We start from the raw sequence: 16389 nt of genomic DNA, 5'->3' as shown, positions 1-16389 counted from the left end.
AAAAAACTTATCAGTGAATAATAGCAAAGGGGGTATAGTTACAGGGAGCAGATAAATAGAATTCCAAAAGATATTTAAGCAAAAACAACACAGGCCAAAAAAAAAAATAACATAACATATAATAACATAATTGGTTATTATAGTATTATTCTCTCAGCAGTTGATAGAGCAACTAGACAAAAACTGAGAAGAGCAGGGGCGCCTGGGTGGCTCAGATGGTTGAGCGTCTGACTTCGGCTCAGGTCCTGATCTCCCTGTTTGTTAGCTCAAGCCCCACATCGGGCTCTGTGCTGACTACTCAGAGCCCAGAGCCTGCTTCGGATTCTGTGCCTCCCTCTCTCTCTGCCCCTCTCCCTCTCGCACTCTCTCTCTTCTTCAAAAATAAATAAACTTTAAAAAAGTTTTTAAGGGGCACCTGAGTGGCTCAGTGGGTCAAGTGTCCGACTTCAGCTCAGGTCATGAGCTCACACTTTGTGGGTTCGAGCCCCGCATCAGGCTCTGTGCTGACAGCTCGGAGCCTGGAGCCTGCTTCGGATTCTGTGTCTCCCTCTCTCTCAGTCCTTCCTCCACTCACACTCTGTCTGTCTGTCTCTCTCTTTCAAAAGTAAATAAACATAAAAAAAAAACCGGAGAACTGTATCCAAAAGAATAAAATAACATTTAACCAAGGAGGTGAAGGATGTGTGTATTGAAGGCCACACATTAATGGGAGAAATGGAAGGAGACACACATAAAAGGAAAGAATCTATGCTTATGGATTAGAATAACCAATATTATGAGAATGTCCATACTGCCCAAAGCAAGCTACAGACTCAATGCAATTTCTATCAAAATTCCAGTGGAAATAGAACAAATAGTCCTAAACTTTGGATGGAACCACAAAAATCCACAAGTAGCCAAAGCAGTCTTGAGGAAGAAAAACGAAGCTGGAGGTTTCATGCTTCCTGATTTCAAACTATCTTACTAAGCTATAGTAGTTCAACAGTATAGTGTTGGCATGAAAACAGAAACACAGATCAGTAGCACAGAATAGAGAGCCCAGAAGTAAACACACACACACTTATATAGTCAATTCATTTATGAGGAAGGAGCCAGGAATATATAATGGGGAAAAGGACAGTCTCTAGAAGGAAACATAAGCCTGAATCTCCTTGACGTAAGTCTTGGCAATGATTTTTCAAATCTGACACCGAAAATCAAAATCAACATAAGCAACGATAAATAAGTGGGGGCTACATCAAGCCAGAAAGCCTCTGCACACCAAAGGAAACCGATAAAATGAAAGACAACCCACTGAATGGGAGAAATACTTGTAAGCCATGTGTCTGATAAGGGGCTAATATCCAAAGCACATAAAGAACTCATACAACTCAATAGCAAAGAAAGAAACCAACCAATTTAAAAATGAGCAGAGGAGCTGAATAGACATTTTCCCACAAAAGACATACAGATGGCCAACAGGTTCATGAGAAGATGCTCAACGTCGATAATCATCAGGGAAATGCAAATTGAAACCGCAATGAGGTGCCACCTCACACCCGTGAGCATGACGAGTCTCAAAAAGAGATGAAAACATAAGTGTTGGTGGGGCTGTAAAGAAAGGGGACCCCTGTGCACTGTTAGTGGGCATGTAAATTGGTGCCGCCACCGGGGAAAACGGTATGGAGTTTGCTTAAAAAGTTATACATAGAACAACCACATCATCCAACAATTTCACTTCTGGGTACTCATCCCGGGTTCATTGCGTGTTCATTGCGACGTCATTTACAAGAGCCACGATATGGAAACAAACTACATTTCCACGGACGGATGAATGGATTAAGCAATTGTGGTACCTATGTGATGTATATGAATATTATTCAGCCGCACAAAGGATTGAAATCTTACCATTTGTGGCAATAGGGAAGGACCTCCAGAACATTATGCTAAGCGAAATAGGTCAGAGAAAGACACTGTATGATCTCTCTAAAGCTCATAGATACAGAAAATAGATTGGTGGTGGCCAGAGGTGGGGGGTGGGTCGTGGAAGAAATAAGTGAACGGGGATTAAATATATATATTTTATATTTATATATCTTTACCCATATCTAATGAAATAATGAGCAGGATGTTGCTCAGATGCATCCACTGGGGGGAAAAACCCTAAGAGATGTGGAAAATTTGAGCAATGCCATAGACCACCTTGACTGAAGTGATATTTATTGAAGTCTACACCCCCAAAGGCAGAATACACACTTTTACATTTTCATCAAGATGTACTATATACTGGATCATAATGAAAAATGTTGTTCTTGACTTTGTTCCCCCATATACCATGTGTCTTCTTCTCTAGATGCTTTTAAGATTTTCTCCTCATCACCAGTTGGCTTCTCATGTGCCACCGTGAAACTGTCTTTACGTTTATCCTGCTTGGGATTCGTTGGGATTCTCGGATCTGTGGGTTTACAGCGTACATCATATTTGGAACATTTTTGGCAATTGTTTCTTCAGATATTTTTCCTGCCCCATCCTCATATTCGTTATCTTTTGTTGCATAAACATATACCCCCAAACTAGTGGCTTAAAACAACAAGCATAGTGCCTGGGGTGCCTGGGTGGCTCAGTCGGCTGAGCATCCGACTTCGGCTCAGGTCATGATCTCGCAGGTTGTGAGTTCGATCCCCGTGTCAGACTCTGTGCTGACAGCTCAGAGCCTGGAGCCTGCTTCAGATTCTGTGTGTGTGTGTGTGTGTGTGTGTGTGTGTGTGTGTGTCTGTCTCTCTCTGCCCCTCCCCCACTCACACTCTGTCTCTTTCTCCTTCAAAAATAAATAAACATTAAAAAAACAACAAGCATATTATCTCACACAGTTTTTGTGGGTCAGGAATGTGGGAGCAGCTCCTCTGGGTGCCTTTGGCTCAAGGTCCTTCATAAGAAGGCCCCAATCTACGTGTCAGCTGGGGCTGCAGTCACATGCTGGTTTCAGTTTTCCACCACGCGGACCCCTTCCTAGGGCTGCCCGCGTGCTTTCAAACATGGCAGCCAGCTTCCCCCAGAGTGCATGGTCCGAGAGAGAATAAGGCTGAAGCCACAAAGTCCTTTATGACCTGTCCTCAGAAGTCATACAACATCATTCCTGCAGTGTTTGAGTGGTAACTAGATTAGCCCTATTCAGGGTGGAGAGGGGCTGTCAAGGTCATGGATCCCAAAAGATGGGGACCATTGGGAGCCATCTCAGAGAATGGCTACCACGCTACTAGCTTTCTTTCCTCAACCCCTGAGTCTCCAGTTATAGGTACACTAGACCACCTGATCTTGTCCTGCAGGTCACTGGCACTGTTTAATCTCTTTTTTTCCTTTGTACTTCATTTTGGATAGTTTCTCTTGGTATGTCTTCAAGTTCCCCAATCTTTTCTTCTGCAGCATCTAATGAGTTGTCGATTCCATTCAGTGATATTTTATTTCAAACATTGTGTTTTTCATCCCTACAAGTTTAATTTGGTCCAGTTGGCTGACGGTGTTGTTTAAGTCATCTGTATTACGCTTGATGGTCTGTTAACTTGTTCCAGCAATTAACAAGAGAAGTGTTGAAGTCTTCAACAATGTGCCCAATTCTTTTCTCAGTTCTGTCTGTTTTTACTCAGTGTGTTTTGGACCTCTCTTTTACTCAGTGCGTGCACATTTAGGATGGTCACATCTTAGTTAATTGACCTTTTCAGCATTGTGAAATCTCCTTATTTAAATATTTTTCCATTTTTCTACTCTAAACCTATTTGTGTGTTTATACCTAATACCGCATGGGGTCGGGGACTGATCCCTTAGCTAATCTGATGACAGCCAGGCAGAACTTGAGTATGACTTAATACTTTCCTCTGGGTCAAAATTGCCACTCATGTCCCATGTCCCATTTTTTTTCAGGGCCCTTTCATTCATGATCTTAAATTGATCTTCTCTGGTCACAGGGAGAATGACTTGCATTTTGCAGATGGGATACCGAGGCTCCAGGCAGAGGAATAGGGTACTCGAGCCCACTGCCATGGCCACCAGAGGGGGAAGCCCGGCCTTCTGGCTTGCGGCCAGCTCTCCTGTCCCACTGCAGCTGTGAAGGAGGCTCCAGCTTCCTATGGAGGGTTCCTCCCTCATCACGCAAACAAATGGACACTGATACAGGCCATTTTGCGTTCACATTGGGTTGATCAGAAACTACTTACCCAACCACATCAGAAGGCACGTTGACATGGGTTTCCCAGAAACTATAGGAGGGAGGTTTGCCCTAGAATTAGTTGGCAGCTTGTACCTATTGTTAAAGAAGAAAAAAAGTCTTGTAAATCTCTTCAACGCTAGGAGAGTGAGCATCATTGAAAGAGGTTTGGGATTTTTTTTTTTCTTTTAAAGAAAACCCTCACAGCCTTCTGCCTGCCGTACAGCTGTAATGGGGCAAAAGGGGAAACTGAGCTCGCCTGAGCAAAGGATCGGATATCAAAGGCAGTGTGTCCCGCCCGAGTGTGGTATTCGTTGGGCCCCATCTGGACTCCTGCCCCCACACCATAGTCTGGAGGTGGGTGGGTGGGGAGCATCTCCTTTCACAGACCACTCCACCTGCTCCTGTCTCCCCTCCTGCCCACCCACTTCTGGCTCAGGTTAGCGCTGGAAGCCACCCACGTGTCTGTGAACCGTATACTTCGTCTGTCCAGATAAACCAGGAGGGTGTGGATGCTTCCAACGGGTTTCCCAGTCAAACTTCGGAGGGCGTTTTAACTCACAAGTAGCTCCTAACCAGCACGGTGAACCCCTGCCGGGGACCGTGGGGGCACAAAGGTGAGCCCGTCCCAGGGGAGTGGACGTTAAGCGGTGGAGACACACGTGAATGTGTGAACACCAGAGGCTCAGACACGAGAAGTGACTCCAGGACACCGCGAACTGTTAAGTGACATTGGGGACAACGGAGGCTATGGGGCCAGAGAAGGGATTCAGAGGCAGGTTGCTGGATGTGGACAAGGCCCCTACTGGGTGCTCCCATAGGACGCAGGTTTGTCCCAGGACGAGTTGACAGCTTGCACTTACTGTTACACAAAGAAAAGCATGTTTTGGGGGCGCCTGGGTGGCTCAGTTGGTTAAGCGTCCGACTTCGGCTCAGGTCATGATCTCACGGTCGGTGAGTTCGAGCCCCACGTCGGGCTCTGTGCCGACGGCTCAGAGCCTGGAGCCCGCTTCGGATTCTGTGTCTCCCTCTTTCTCTGACCCTCCCCCGTTCATGCTCTGTCTCTCTCTGTCTCAAAAATAAATAAACGTTAAAAAAAAAATAAAAAAAAATAAAGTGGGGGAAACTGAGGCTGGGGGGGGACTTCAGGCACAGTTTCCAAGACAAGCCTCTCAGGGGAGAGGGTCTGTGTCTCAAAGGCCAGGTAAGGGGGGGTGAGGCTGGGGGGCTTTGGGAGCAGGGTAGCCCCAGACCTGTCCGGGAGACAGCGGGGGCCCCAGCGTGAACTGACCAAAGCGTTTGGGCCGGCAAACGACTGGGTAAGGATGAGGTGGTGTTGGGGGCGGAGCCAGAAATCCCAGACGCCCTGGTGGTTTCTGACCCAGGTGGTCATGGCTGTGGCCTTGCTGAGATCACCTTTGTCATGGCTCTGTGGGGCTGGCTGGGGCTCAGAGCTGTGGCCTTCCCGAGTGCCTATTTTATAGATGAAGGACCCGAAGCACAGGGGTGGGAGGAACTTTCTGGAAGTACGGGGGAGTGAATGGTCATGCAAGGAGACCACCAGGACTCTCGGCACGGTGGTCTCTACTCCCACACTTGGTGACAGTCTCCTCCCTTGTGCTCTGCAAAGGCTGTTGGGGTTGGGGGCTATCCCCCGCCCTCTGCCCTCCCACATTCCCTTAGAGACCCAGGAGAGACCTGCCTTGCAGTGAGGCCTCTGTCTCTAGCCGTGGGATGGAACAGCTCCACACGGGGTTGTCTGGAAATGCAGGTTCCGGAAGCCTGGATTTGGGCATTGAATGACAGCTCCTGCCGCCTGTGGGCACGGCCACATCTTTCCTCGGGATAGCTTTCCAGCTGTCCCTTCTCTGTCCTCCCTCTAACAGAATGTGCAGGCCACTTCTCTGAGTGCGAGGCGCGGTCTGACTCCCTGACCTGGTAGGGGTAGGGGGAGCTGGTGATGATTTGGGGGGCCAGCGCCCTGGGCATTTGCAGGAGGCACTGCCGGGCGGCCAAGGAAGATAATGAAGCTTAAACAGACGCCCCACCCGCGTGGGTTCATCCAGGGCTCTCCATGGGCCTCTCTGCTCCAGCCTACAAATCGTTCTCGCCCCTTTGTCTGGTTTCTGGGCTGGGCGCCGGCCCCCACGACATCCTGCCCCAAGCCGACCTCAGGGAGCTTCTCACCCAGGGCCACAATGACCAGGATTCTAAACGATTGGTTTTGGGCTTCACTCGTCTCTGTAGCATGGTGTCCTTGTTCTTAAACAGACCCTCCAGACCGCAGGCGCTGAGCCGCCTGCTTCCTCCACTGGGGCCGTGGGCGGAGGTCCGGGCAGTGTCTTGTGGTCGCACTTCCCACAAGGAGGTCCGCTGGAAGAGTGTGGCCCATCACCCGTCTTCTAACAAGAACAGAGCAGGTATACAATTCCCTGATCCCAGGGTTTGTGGGGATCTTGGGTCCCCATGGAGGCCTCTGGTTAAAAGGAAGTGAGGGGGGCAGAGAGGGGCGGGGGCAGGGTTCTGTGGGATCTGGGTCAGACCAGATGGCAGGAGCAGGTGAGCAGGTGAACAGGTGTGCAGGGCTCAAGGATACCCTCCCGTCTCCTCCCCACCCCACTGAGCGTAAGGATGTGCAGACTGCCCTATGAGGGCACATGCCCTGCTGTCTGGGTTACGAGGGTGCACCCTTGTGGGCATGTTCCCATGTGCCCACATGCATGTGTGCCCAAGTGTGACAAGGGAGGGTACATCGTGGTGGGAAAAGGCATTACCACCAAGAGGCAGATAATGTCAACAGCAGGGAACTCTTCCTGTCAGCCCTTGGAATCTAGACTTTGTTCAATACAGCTCTTTGGTTTTGTTGGCTCTGAAGATGAGTTTTAGGATCCCTCTTGGTTTGGGATTTCTACGAATCCCAAGAAGTTACTTTGTAAGTGAAATAGAGGAAAAGCTATCTATTTATCCACCTACGTATCCAACCATGTGCCATCCGTGTATTCATTCATCTACCCACTCATCTGTCCATTTACCAATCCACCTATCACCCATCTATCCGCCCATCTGTATACTCATCCACTCATCTATCCATCCACCCATTATCCATCCATCCACCCATCCACACACCCACCCATCCATCCACTTACCCAACCGCCCATCCATAATGCATTTGTCCATCCGTTCTTCTACCCATCATCCATTCATCATCCATTTATTGACTGACTAATCAATAGATAGATACACACATATACATCCAATCAATGTTCACTGAACCCCAAATACTGCTGGGACAAACTCTGGCTGCTGGGTACTGGAGAGGCAGGTGAATCAGACATTGTGCTTGCCCTAAGGAGTTCTCGGCCTCATTCTGCAGAAAGACCAGGGGAGAAACAACAGCAACATCATGGGATCCATGCTCTAGTTGAGGCTGGTGCAGTGGGCACCCTAAGGAGCCCTTCACTCATCCACAGGTAGACCAAGGGAGGCTTCAGTGGAAGGAGGCCTCGGATCCGAGTCCCAGAGGAGAAGAAGAAGCTCACGTGGAGGGAGATGGAGAAGCACATTCCAGGACAAGAGACACAGCGCTACCTCAGTCTCTTGGGACAGGTGCGGGAGTGTGGTAGCCGGTCAGCAAGGTAGTGTTCATGCCTCCTGGCTTTCATAGTATCCTAGTACCCTTTCCACAGTACCCATAGTATCCTCCTATGTGGAATCAGGGCTGGTCTGCGTGATGAGTAGAGTGTGGCGAAGATGGCCGTGGTAAAGGGCACTGCAGCTTTCAGTCTGGTCTCATGCATTCCTCTATCTGTGGGAAGCCAGCTGCCATGACATGAGGACATTCAAAAGGACCCGTGGAGAGGAACGGAGGCCTCTGACCAGCAGCCAGCACCAACTTACCAGCCTTGGAAGCCAATCCCCCTCCCTGGTCAGACTTCCAGAGGACTGGCCACCAAGCCGACCTCTGCCTGCCACTTCAGGAGAGACCCCCAGCCAACACTACACAGCCACACCCCTCCCACATTCCCGACCCACAGAAACTATGAGGATAACAAATGCTTGTAATTGCTTTGACTCATCGTGCTCGGGACAGTTTGTTATTCAGCAATAGAGAACTAATACATGGGCATGGTGAGCAGCCTGCTCAGCCCCCAGCACTGGCCCTTCCTTCTCTGTGCCGGCCACTGGGACAAAGAATGTGGCTCCCATGAATGTTTCTGACCAGGGCCAGGGCGCAGATGGAAGGAATTCCCAGAAGACACTCCTTACTTATGCACTAATTCCACAGTATTTGTTGAGGGCCCACTCTCCTGGAGCTTACCTTCTGGTGGGGGTAGACAAGCAACAAAGAGAAAAGGAAGTGAGCGCTATGAAGGAAAAATGAGCAGGATGGGGGGGGTGAGGGAATGTCTAGGTGTGGGTGTGGGTGTGGGTGTGAGTTTAGTTGGGGAGGTGAAGGCAGGCGATGCTAATGAGGGGACATTGAGCAGAGAGGTAAAAGAAGTCTGAGAATAAACCCTGTGAACATCTGGGGAAGGAGTGCTCTGGGCCGAGGCAACCACAGTGCGTGCAAAGGTCCTGAGGTTGGAGTTTACTTGGCATGTTAGAGGAATGGCTGAGGGGCTAGCGAGGCTAGAACAAAGTGAGGGAGATTCAGAGTTGGAGTTGATGAGGTGAGGGCGGTGGGCAGCAGTCCAGGTAGGGCCTCATAAACCACAGTGATGTGTCTGGGGAATGGAAGGTGCTTGTTTCAGGCTTGGGAGCGATTTCAACACTTCTCACACTCCCAACTCCTTGACACTGGCCCACAGAAGCGGCAGAATGAATGTTCTGGGACACGCATCAGCTCAGGGACGACAGGGAGGGCCCCAACCCGAGTCACGGCCAGTGGGAAGACACTCCATGTGCCTTATAGTCGTCCTTGGCATTGACTCTGGGGTACAGACAGGGAGATACCGTTTCTCTGTCTTGCCCACCGTGTTGCTATGTCTCATTCCTTCTGGAGTGAAATTCAACTTTCTCGGCCTAAAGTTTGAGGCTTTATGAGGATGCCTCCAGCTCACGTTTCTAGCTTCACCTCCTACCTGAGCCCATCTTGCAGGCTGAACGTCCCCTCCCCTTTGGGACTCGTAGCTGGCCAACGTCTTTCTCCTCTTCTGAGGCTGAACACCTTCCACGTGATGCTTCCCAGCGCCCTCCAGCCCCAGGAGAGGCTCTGTTCCTTCCCAGGCTCCCCCGACACGCTTAAATTTTATTCCAGCCTGTATTGTTTCCAATGGGCTGTTTTGGTCGTTCTCATCCTCGTCGCCCTGTAAGGAACGTGTACTTCTTCTTTGGCTACTTTATTGAGCTATAATCCAAACACTGTGATGTTCATCCTTTTTAGTTCGGACGTTTGCTGAGGTCTGACAAACGTGGACAGTGTATCACTATTACAGGACTATAGTCAGGATACAGGATATTTCTACCCTCCTCCCCAGAAGTCCTGGTGCCCCTTTGTAGACCATCCCTTCCTTTACCCCCGCTCCTTGAAACCACCATCAGTCTGCTGGTCCTGCCATAACAGAACACCACAGGATGCATGGCTCAAGGAGCAGAAGTTTATTTTCTCACAGTTCTGGACTTTATTCCGAGTCCAAGGCCCAGGTATCAGCAGGGTTGATTTCTGGCAAGACCTCTTCCTGGCGTGTGGATGCTCACATTTTCATTGTGTGTTCATGTGGCCTTTTCTCTGCATGCAGAGAGAGAGGAAGAGAGAGAGAGAGAGCTGTCTGGTGTCTACTCCTCTTTGTAGAGGACACAAATCTACCCGTTCAGGACTCCACCATTATGGGCCTCACTTAAAGTTAATCACTCCCTAAAGGCCTTATCTCCAAATAGAGCCACAGTGGGGGTTACGGCTTCAACATATGAATTCTGGGAGGACACAATTCAGTTCATGACGCCACTGATCTATTCTCTGGCCCTGTAATTTTGTCTTTTTCAGAACATCCTATAAATTGAATTAGATAGTATATAGCCTTTTGAGTCTGACTTTTCCGCCTTAGCATAATAAGTATCAATATTTCAATGTGTCTGTCGCTACTCCATTGATTTTCATTGCTGAGTAGTATTCCAGTGTGTAGATGTACCACAGCCTGTTTATCCATTGCTCTGTTGAAGGACATTTGGGCTGTTTCCAGTTTTGGGCAATTTTGAATAAAGCCACAAAACCCACAAACGCACATAGGTGTTTGTGTGACCATTAAGTGTTCATTTTTCTTAGGTAAATACCTAGGAGTGGGATTTCGGGTTCTACGGTTAAGTGTATAATTCGATAAGGAACTGCCACACTGTTGTCTAAAATGGCTGCACCATTTTGCATCCCCATCACTGATGTATGAGAACTCCCGTCTCCCTGCATCCTCTAATTCCTCTTCATCCAATTCCTCTGCATCCTCAAAACACTGGGTATTGTCAGGTTTTTTCAAAATAAATAATTCATTGTCTTGCCATTCTAAGAGATAAGAGGTATTTCAATAAGGTTTCACTATGCTTTCCTTGATGGCTGATAATATTGTTTTCATGTGTGTGTGTTTTTTTTTTTTGTTTTTTTTTTTTTTTTGCCAGCCACTTATCTTCTTTGGTGCAGTGTTTGTTCAAATATTTGGCTTACTTTTTTAGTGTGTAGTTTATTTTCTTATTATTGAGTTTTGAGAGTTCTTTCAATATTTTGGATGCATGTTCTCTATCAGATATGTGGTTTGCAAATATTTTTCTCCCAGTCTGTGGCTTGTCTTTTCATTTCTAAGAGTGTCTTTCAGTGAGCAGAAGTTTTTAGTTTTTATAAAATCCAATTTGTCATTTTCTTCTTTTATAGATTTTCTTCTTGTGTAAACCTTTTTGCTGATTATGCTTTTAGTGTCCTATCAAAGAAATCTTTGCCCAACCCGAGGCTACAAGATTTAGCTCCTCTGTTTTCTTACAGAATTTTAACAACTTTAGATTTTACATTTTGGTCTATGATTCATTTTGAGCTTCTTACATATGTGCACTTATAATTTTCATCAATTTTGGAAAACTTCCAGCCATTATTTCTTCAAATATTTTTTACTGTCCTTCCTTTCCTTTCTGTCTAAGACTCCATCAACATGAATGTTAGACCTCTTGATATTGTCGTGCAGGTCATGAGTCACCGTTTATTTATTTATTTTTTTTTTAGTATTTTTCTTTTTCTGTATTTCAGTTTAGATGGCTTTAACATTTCTACGTCTTTGAGTTTAACCTACTGTCCGTGAAGTAAATTTTTCATTTCAGACGTTGTATTTGTCATTTCTAGAAGTTTCATCTGAGTGTGTGTGTGTATCTTCCATTTCTTTCTCATGTTCACATTTTCCTTTCATTTCTTGAACATATTTATAATGGCTCTTTTAAAGTTCATTGTAAGCTAATTCCACCATCTCGGTCGGGTCTGGCTCTGTTTCGTTTGACTAGTTTTTGGGTCTTGGGTCACATTTTTCTGCCTGTTGGCATGTGTAGCAATTTTCGATTGTATGCTGGGCATTACATACGCCACATTGTTCTGAGTTTGGATGAGGTTGTCCTCTTTCACAGTGGATTGAAATTTGTTTTGGCAGCCAACAAAGTTATTTCTGGATCAGTTTATTCCTTTTGAAGCTTGTTTTCTATCTCTGTTGGGGCAGTTCTAGAGTAGCCTATACTGCATGGCTAGTTTACATATATGACTAAGGCATGGTCATGCTGGGTTTCCACTGAATGCCCCAGGTATTCAACAAGGGCTTTCCATCCTAGCTGGTAGGAACTTGCATGGGTCTCAGGTGAGCTCTGGGACCTGGCTGAGTTTTGCCCAGCCTTGTGCGGTTTCCCCTCACATATGTGCAACTTAATCTTCAACCAAATACTCAAGAGGACCCTGTGAGTGTTTCTGGAATTTGTTCTCTATAAATTTTTTCCTCTCCAGTACTCTGCCTCACAAAGTCTAGTTGTCCTGACCTCCCCCAAGCTCCTGTGTTTCTTCAACTCAGTGAGATCACTAAATACCCTTTCCCTGCATTCTGGGTCCCCAGAAAGAATGCCAAGTTGGCCGTGGGGCTCAATGTTGTTTTCTCCTTCTCTAGAGAATAACAATCTTAAGTTGCTCGTTTTCCAATACCTGAAAAGATCTGTCTCATATATTTTGTTTAGTTTTCTGGTTTTTAATTTTTTTAATGTTTTCTTATTTTTGAGAGAGAGAGAGAGAGAGAGACACACACACAGAGAGAGAGAGAGAGAGAGAGAGACAGAGAGAGAGAGAGAGAGAGAGAGAAGCAGGGAGATAGGGAGACACAGAATCTGAAGTAGGTTCTAGGCTCTGAGCTGTCAGTACAGAGCCTGATGTGGGGCTCGAACTCACAAGCCACGAGATCACAACCTGAACCGAAGTTGGATGCATAACCACGCCACCCAGGCACCCTACTGATTTTGTTTTTTAATGAAAGAGGGTAAGTCCCATACCAATTATGTCTTCATGGGTGGTGGTGGAAATTCCACTTTTAAGTTTCTTTACCTGAGAAATTGGGATGACAATACCTACCTCCTAGGCTTACATGCAGTAAGACACAGGCATGTTGGACCCAATCCTCATGCCTTTTCAGTTCCTCTACTGCCTTTAAAAAAATCTCTTGGTTTGACACCTTATTCTTGTTGGGTCACTGCTCTGCCTTCAGACTTGGATGAGAAAACATTCCATGGGGAATGGGGTCCAGCTTCCTGAGCATTTTCTCTTGAGATGAAACAACCTTTGTGGTGAATCTTGACCTAAAGGAAATGGGACATGGGATGGAGCCAGGCTGTTAAATCCTCCCACCTCTCTCCCTTTTGTGGGCTCTTTGACGGTGTGATGGTGCAGAACCCCCCCCCCCCCCCCCCCACCGACAGGAACTCCTCCCTGTCTCTGGAAAGCTTATTATAGAGCTTAGCTGGTGCAATGCTACATGGCCGTCCTCACTTCACGTTTTCCTTTCCCTCTCTTGCACGCTCCTGAACCTGGGCTTGCTCACACAAGGTGTGGGTGCATCACACACCATGCAGCACCGGGCAAATAGCTGTGCTTGGCGACCGGGACTCACCAGATTTCACTGGTTGATCTGAAATGGGAAGGGAGTGGCTCTCCACACACACACACCATCCAAGGAAGTCAGAGTTCTAGATCTAAAACTCAAGGAGACGGCTTCTCCTTTAACCTCTGCTTTAAACAAGACGCAGAGGACATTACTGGATCTGAAGGACACAGTGAGGGCTCTTGTGAGGTTCTGGGACAGGTTAGAGAAGCCCTTTCCACTCTAAGTCCCAGACTGGTTGGGGGGGGGGGGTGGGGTGTTGAGAAGGACCCCAACCCATTTATTTTGCTGACAAGAAGCCTGAGGGCCGAGGTGGGTTCCAAGCCTCTGGGTTCCTAGACCCAGCTGTTTCCCCTACACCATAGCTCCGTGCTTAGAAATAAGAAACTCAATTTTTCAACGTTTATTTATTTTTGGGACAGAGAGAGACAGAGCATGAATGGGGGAGGGGCAGAGAGAGAGGGAGACACACAGAATCGGAAACAGGCTCCAGGCTCTGAGCCATCAGCCCAGAGCCTGACGCGGGGCTCGAACTCACGGACCGCGAGATTGTGACCCGGCTGAAGTCGGACGCTTAACCGACTGCGCCACCCAGGCGCCCCAGAAATTCAATTTTTCAAATAGGTTTGTGATTGAAACACAAAATCCTAACACTCATGTTTCTGATCCTCCATTCTACATTTCTTTCTGTGTGCCCAGCTCCCCGTGGCAGCCCTTAGGAGGGGGTCCTCCCCACGTCTACATGGGCAGGAGCAGCAGTGACCCTTCAAGGTCACAAAGTCCCTCCCCACACCCTTTCCCCCCACTCCCCTGTCATCTTGCTCCCTTGTCCTAGACTTTACGTACATTTCTCACTCCCCAAACATTCATTAAACAAATATTTACCGAGCACCTACGAGGGTCTTGCTGGGTGCTGTGGCTGCAGCAGTGGGAACGTCGGCTTGGGACCCTGGTCTGTTTGCACATCCCTCTTTGTCACCAGGGTCTCGGGAGAGAGATTTGAGATGTTCAGCCCAGGATGGATCCTGCCTGGGTGGCACTGAGTCCTGATGGGGTCAAAACATTGAAATATGTTTGATTTACAGAGCAACTGAGCAGATAGCACATAGAGTTCCCATATGCGCCCCCTTCACCCCTCCGTGGTTTCCCCTCTTATTAGCATCTTGTGTTGGTGTGGTCCATTTGTTACAAAGAAGGAGCCGATGTTGATACACTATTATTAACCAGAGTCCGCAGTTTACATTAGGGTGCACACCTTGTGTTGCACATTCTGTGGGTTTTGAAAAATGTACAATGTAGGGGCGCCTGGGGGGCTCAGTCGGTTGAGCTTGAGCGTCCGACTTCGGCTCAGGTCGTGATCTCCCGGCTTGCGAGTTCGAGCCCCGCATCGGGCTCTGTGCTGACAGCTCAGAGCCCTGATTCTGTGCCTCCCTCTCTCTCTGCCCCTCCCCTGCTCATGCTCTCCACAGTTCTGCCTTTTCCAGGATGTCGTGCGGCTGGATTGTACACAATGTAGCCTTTTCGGATTGCCTCCTTTCTCTTAGCAAAATGCATTTAAGGTTCCCCCATGTCTCTTGGTGGCTTGCTAGCTCATTTCTTTTTTTTTTTTCAACTTAAAAACATGAACAAATTTATTTCTTGACTGTCATACATTCACGGGGCTCAGAATTCTAAGGGCACTAAAATTCACCTCTTACTCCTAACCCCCGGCCGTCCGGTTTCCTTCTCTGGAGGGCACCGATGCGAACACTTTCTTGGATGCTAACACAGCCTTCTGAAGACTCTTTTATACATATAGAAGCATTTTTCTTTTTTCCCGTCTTTCTTACCGTCTTAAAAAACACACACCATAAAGGTTACCATCTTAACCATTTTTGAGCGTGCAGGTCAGTGGCCCTGAGCATGCTGACAATGACACGCAATTGTCGCTGCCACATCCTCATGGAGAACATTTACATCTTCCCAGACTGAAGCTCCTCCCTGGAAATGCCAGCCCCCCACTCGCCCCTCCCCCAGCCCCAGCCCACCATCCTACTTTCTGGCTTTGTGATTTTGATGACTCTCCAGGGATAGGGGAATCTTTTTGGAGAGTCTCCAGGTGATTTGACTGGGGGGCCAGGTCGAGGTCCTGGAATCTCGGGGCGGTGGGTCCCCAGTATGGTGCCTTCCGAAGCGCGTCCTTGAACCTGTAAATGTGGCACTGGATTCCTTTTCCTTCCCTTTTGTCCTTTATATTTTGATGCAGCCTGTCTTTTGTTTCCACATTTCCTGGACTCAGCCGCGTTTCCCACCCCATTCACGGGCAAAACGCTGCATCTGTCTTAGGAGCTTGAGCATCCCTGCCCTGCTTCCTGTAGGCCTTGGGGCCGTGTGTGCCTCAGTGTACCCACCTGCACAATGGGTGTCGGTCCGTCACGCCGACTTACTGTGGGCCCCCAGGGGGTCTGGCTCCCTACCCACTGCGCGTCGTGGGCACGCGGTCTCATCCCCACTGTGTTTCCTGTGGCTCCCGTGTGGGGTCCCGCGCGGGAGGTTTGTGCCCGCATGGGGCAGCGGGGCACCGGGGCCTGGGTCCACCTGTGGGGACTGTGTGAATCAAAGCAGCGGGCCGCGGCTGGAAAAACCCGGCGGGACGCTTAACGCGGCCTCTTGGCAGACCGATTGTGCAACTGCCTTTCCTCCCAGGGAAACACGTCCGCCCCTCAGAGAAGGTGCGAGAGTTCCCGGACACTGAAGGGGTCCTGCTGGGTGAACTAACTCTTCATTATTCTGTTCCCGGGGCTCCTGCGTTGGCCCGGTGCCCAGCGCACAGCTGCGCGCCCGCATGGGGTCCCCCAGACGCTGGGCTGCAGATAGTCCTGGGGTCCCCCCCCCCCCGCTTGGAAGTGCCCACGCCGGCCCGTCCTTGTCCGCTCGCCCGGGACAGACACCAGCGAGCTCGTCCTCTGGTACCTGAACGTCTTGTTGGTGAGGACACGCGGGTTCCCGTCTGCCTGCACCGGTCGGCTGCGCGTGGGGCTGGGGTTTTGGCACTTGGGCTCGCTGTACCCCTCCCTCTCTGGGTCATTGTTTAGCCTTTTGTCACCTCCACAGCCCCCCCCCCTTCCAGGACTG

The 16389-nt window shown here is 48.7% G+C and overlaps 1 long non-coding RNA gene across 1 annotated transcript; it reads right to left on the bottom strand.

Moving 5' to 3' along the window:
* Positions 1–2182: 2182 nt before the first annotated feature.
* Positions 2183–3048, bottom strand: LOC147576324 (uncharacterized). The gene is made up of 2 exons (XR_015241407.1): positions 2846–3048; positions 2183–2434 (listed from the first exon to the last, which is right to left on the bottom strand). It is a non-coding gene; the product is annotated as an uncharacterized LOC147576324 (long non-coding RNA).
* Positions 3049–16389: the final 13341 nt, after the last annotated feature.

Source organism: Puma concolor, chromosome D1 (genome assembly GCF_028749965.1).
Source record: "Puma concolor isolate L17-30 chromosome D1, mPumCon1.1.hap2, whole genome shotgun sequence".
In the NCBI taxonomy this organism is placed as follows: Eukaryota; Metazoa; Chordata; class Mammalia; order Carnivora; family Felidae; genus Puma; species Puma concolor.
This window is presented reverse-complemented; position numbering and strand designations above follow the sequence as displayed.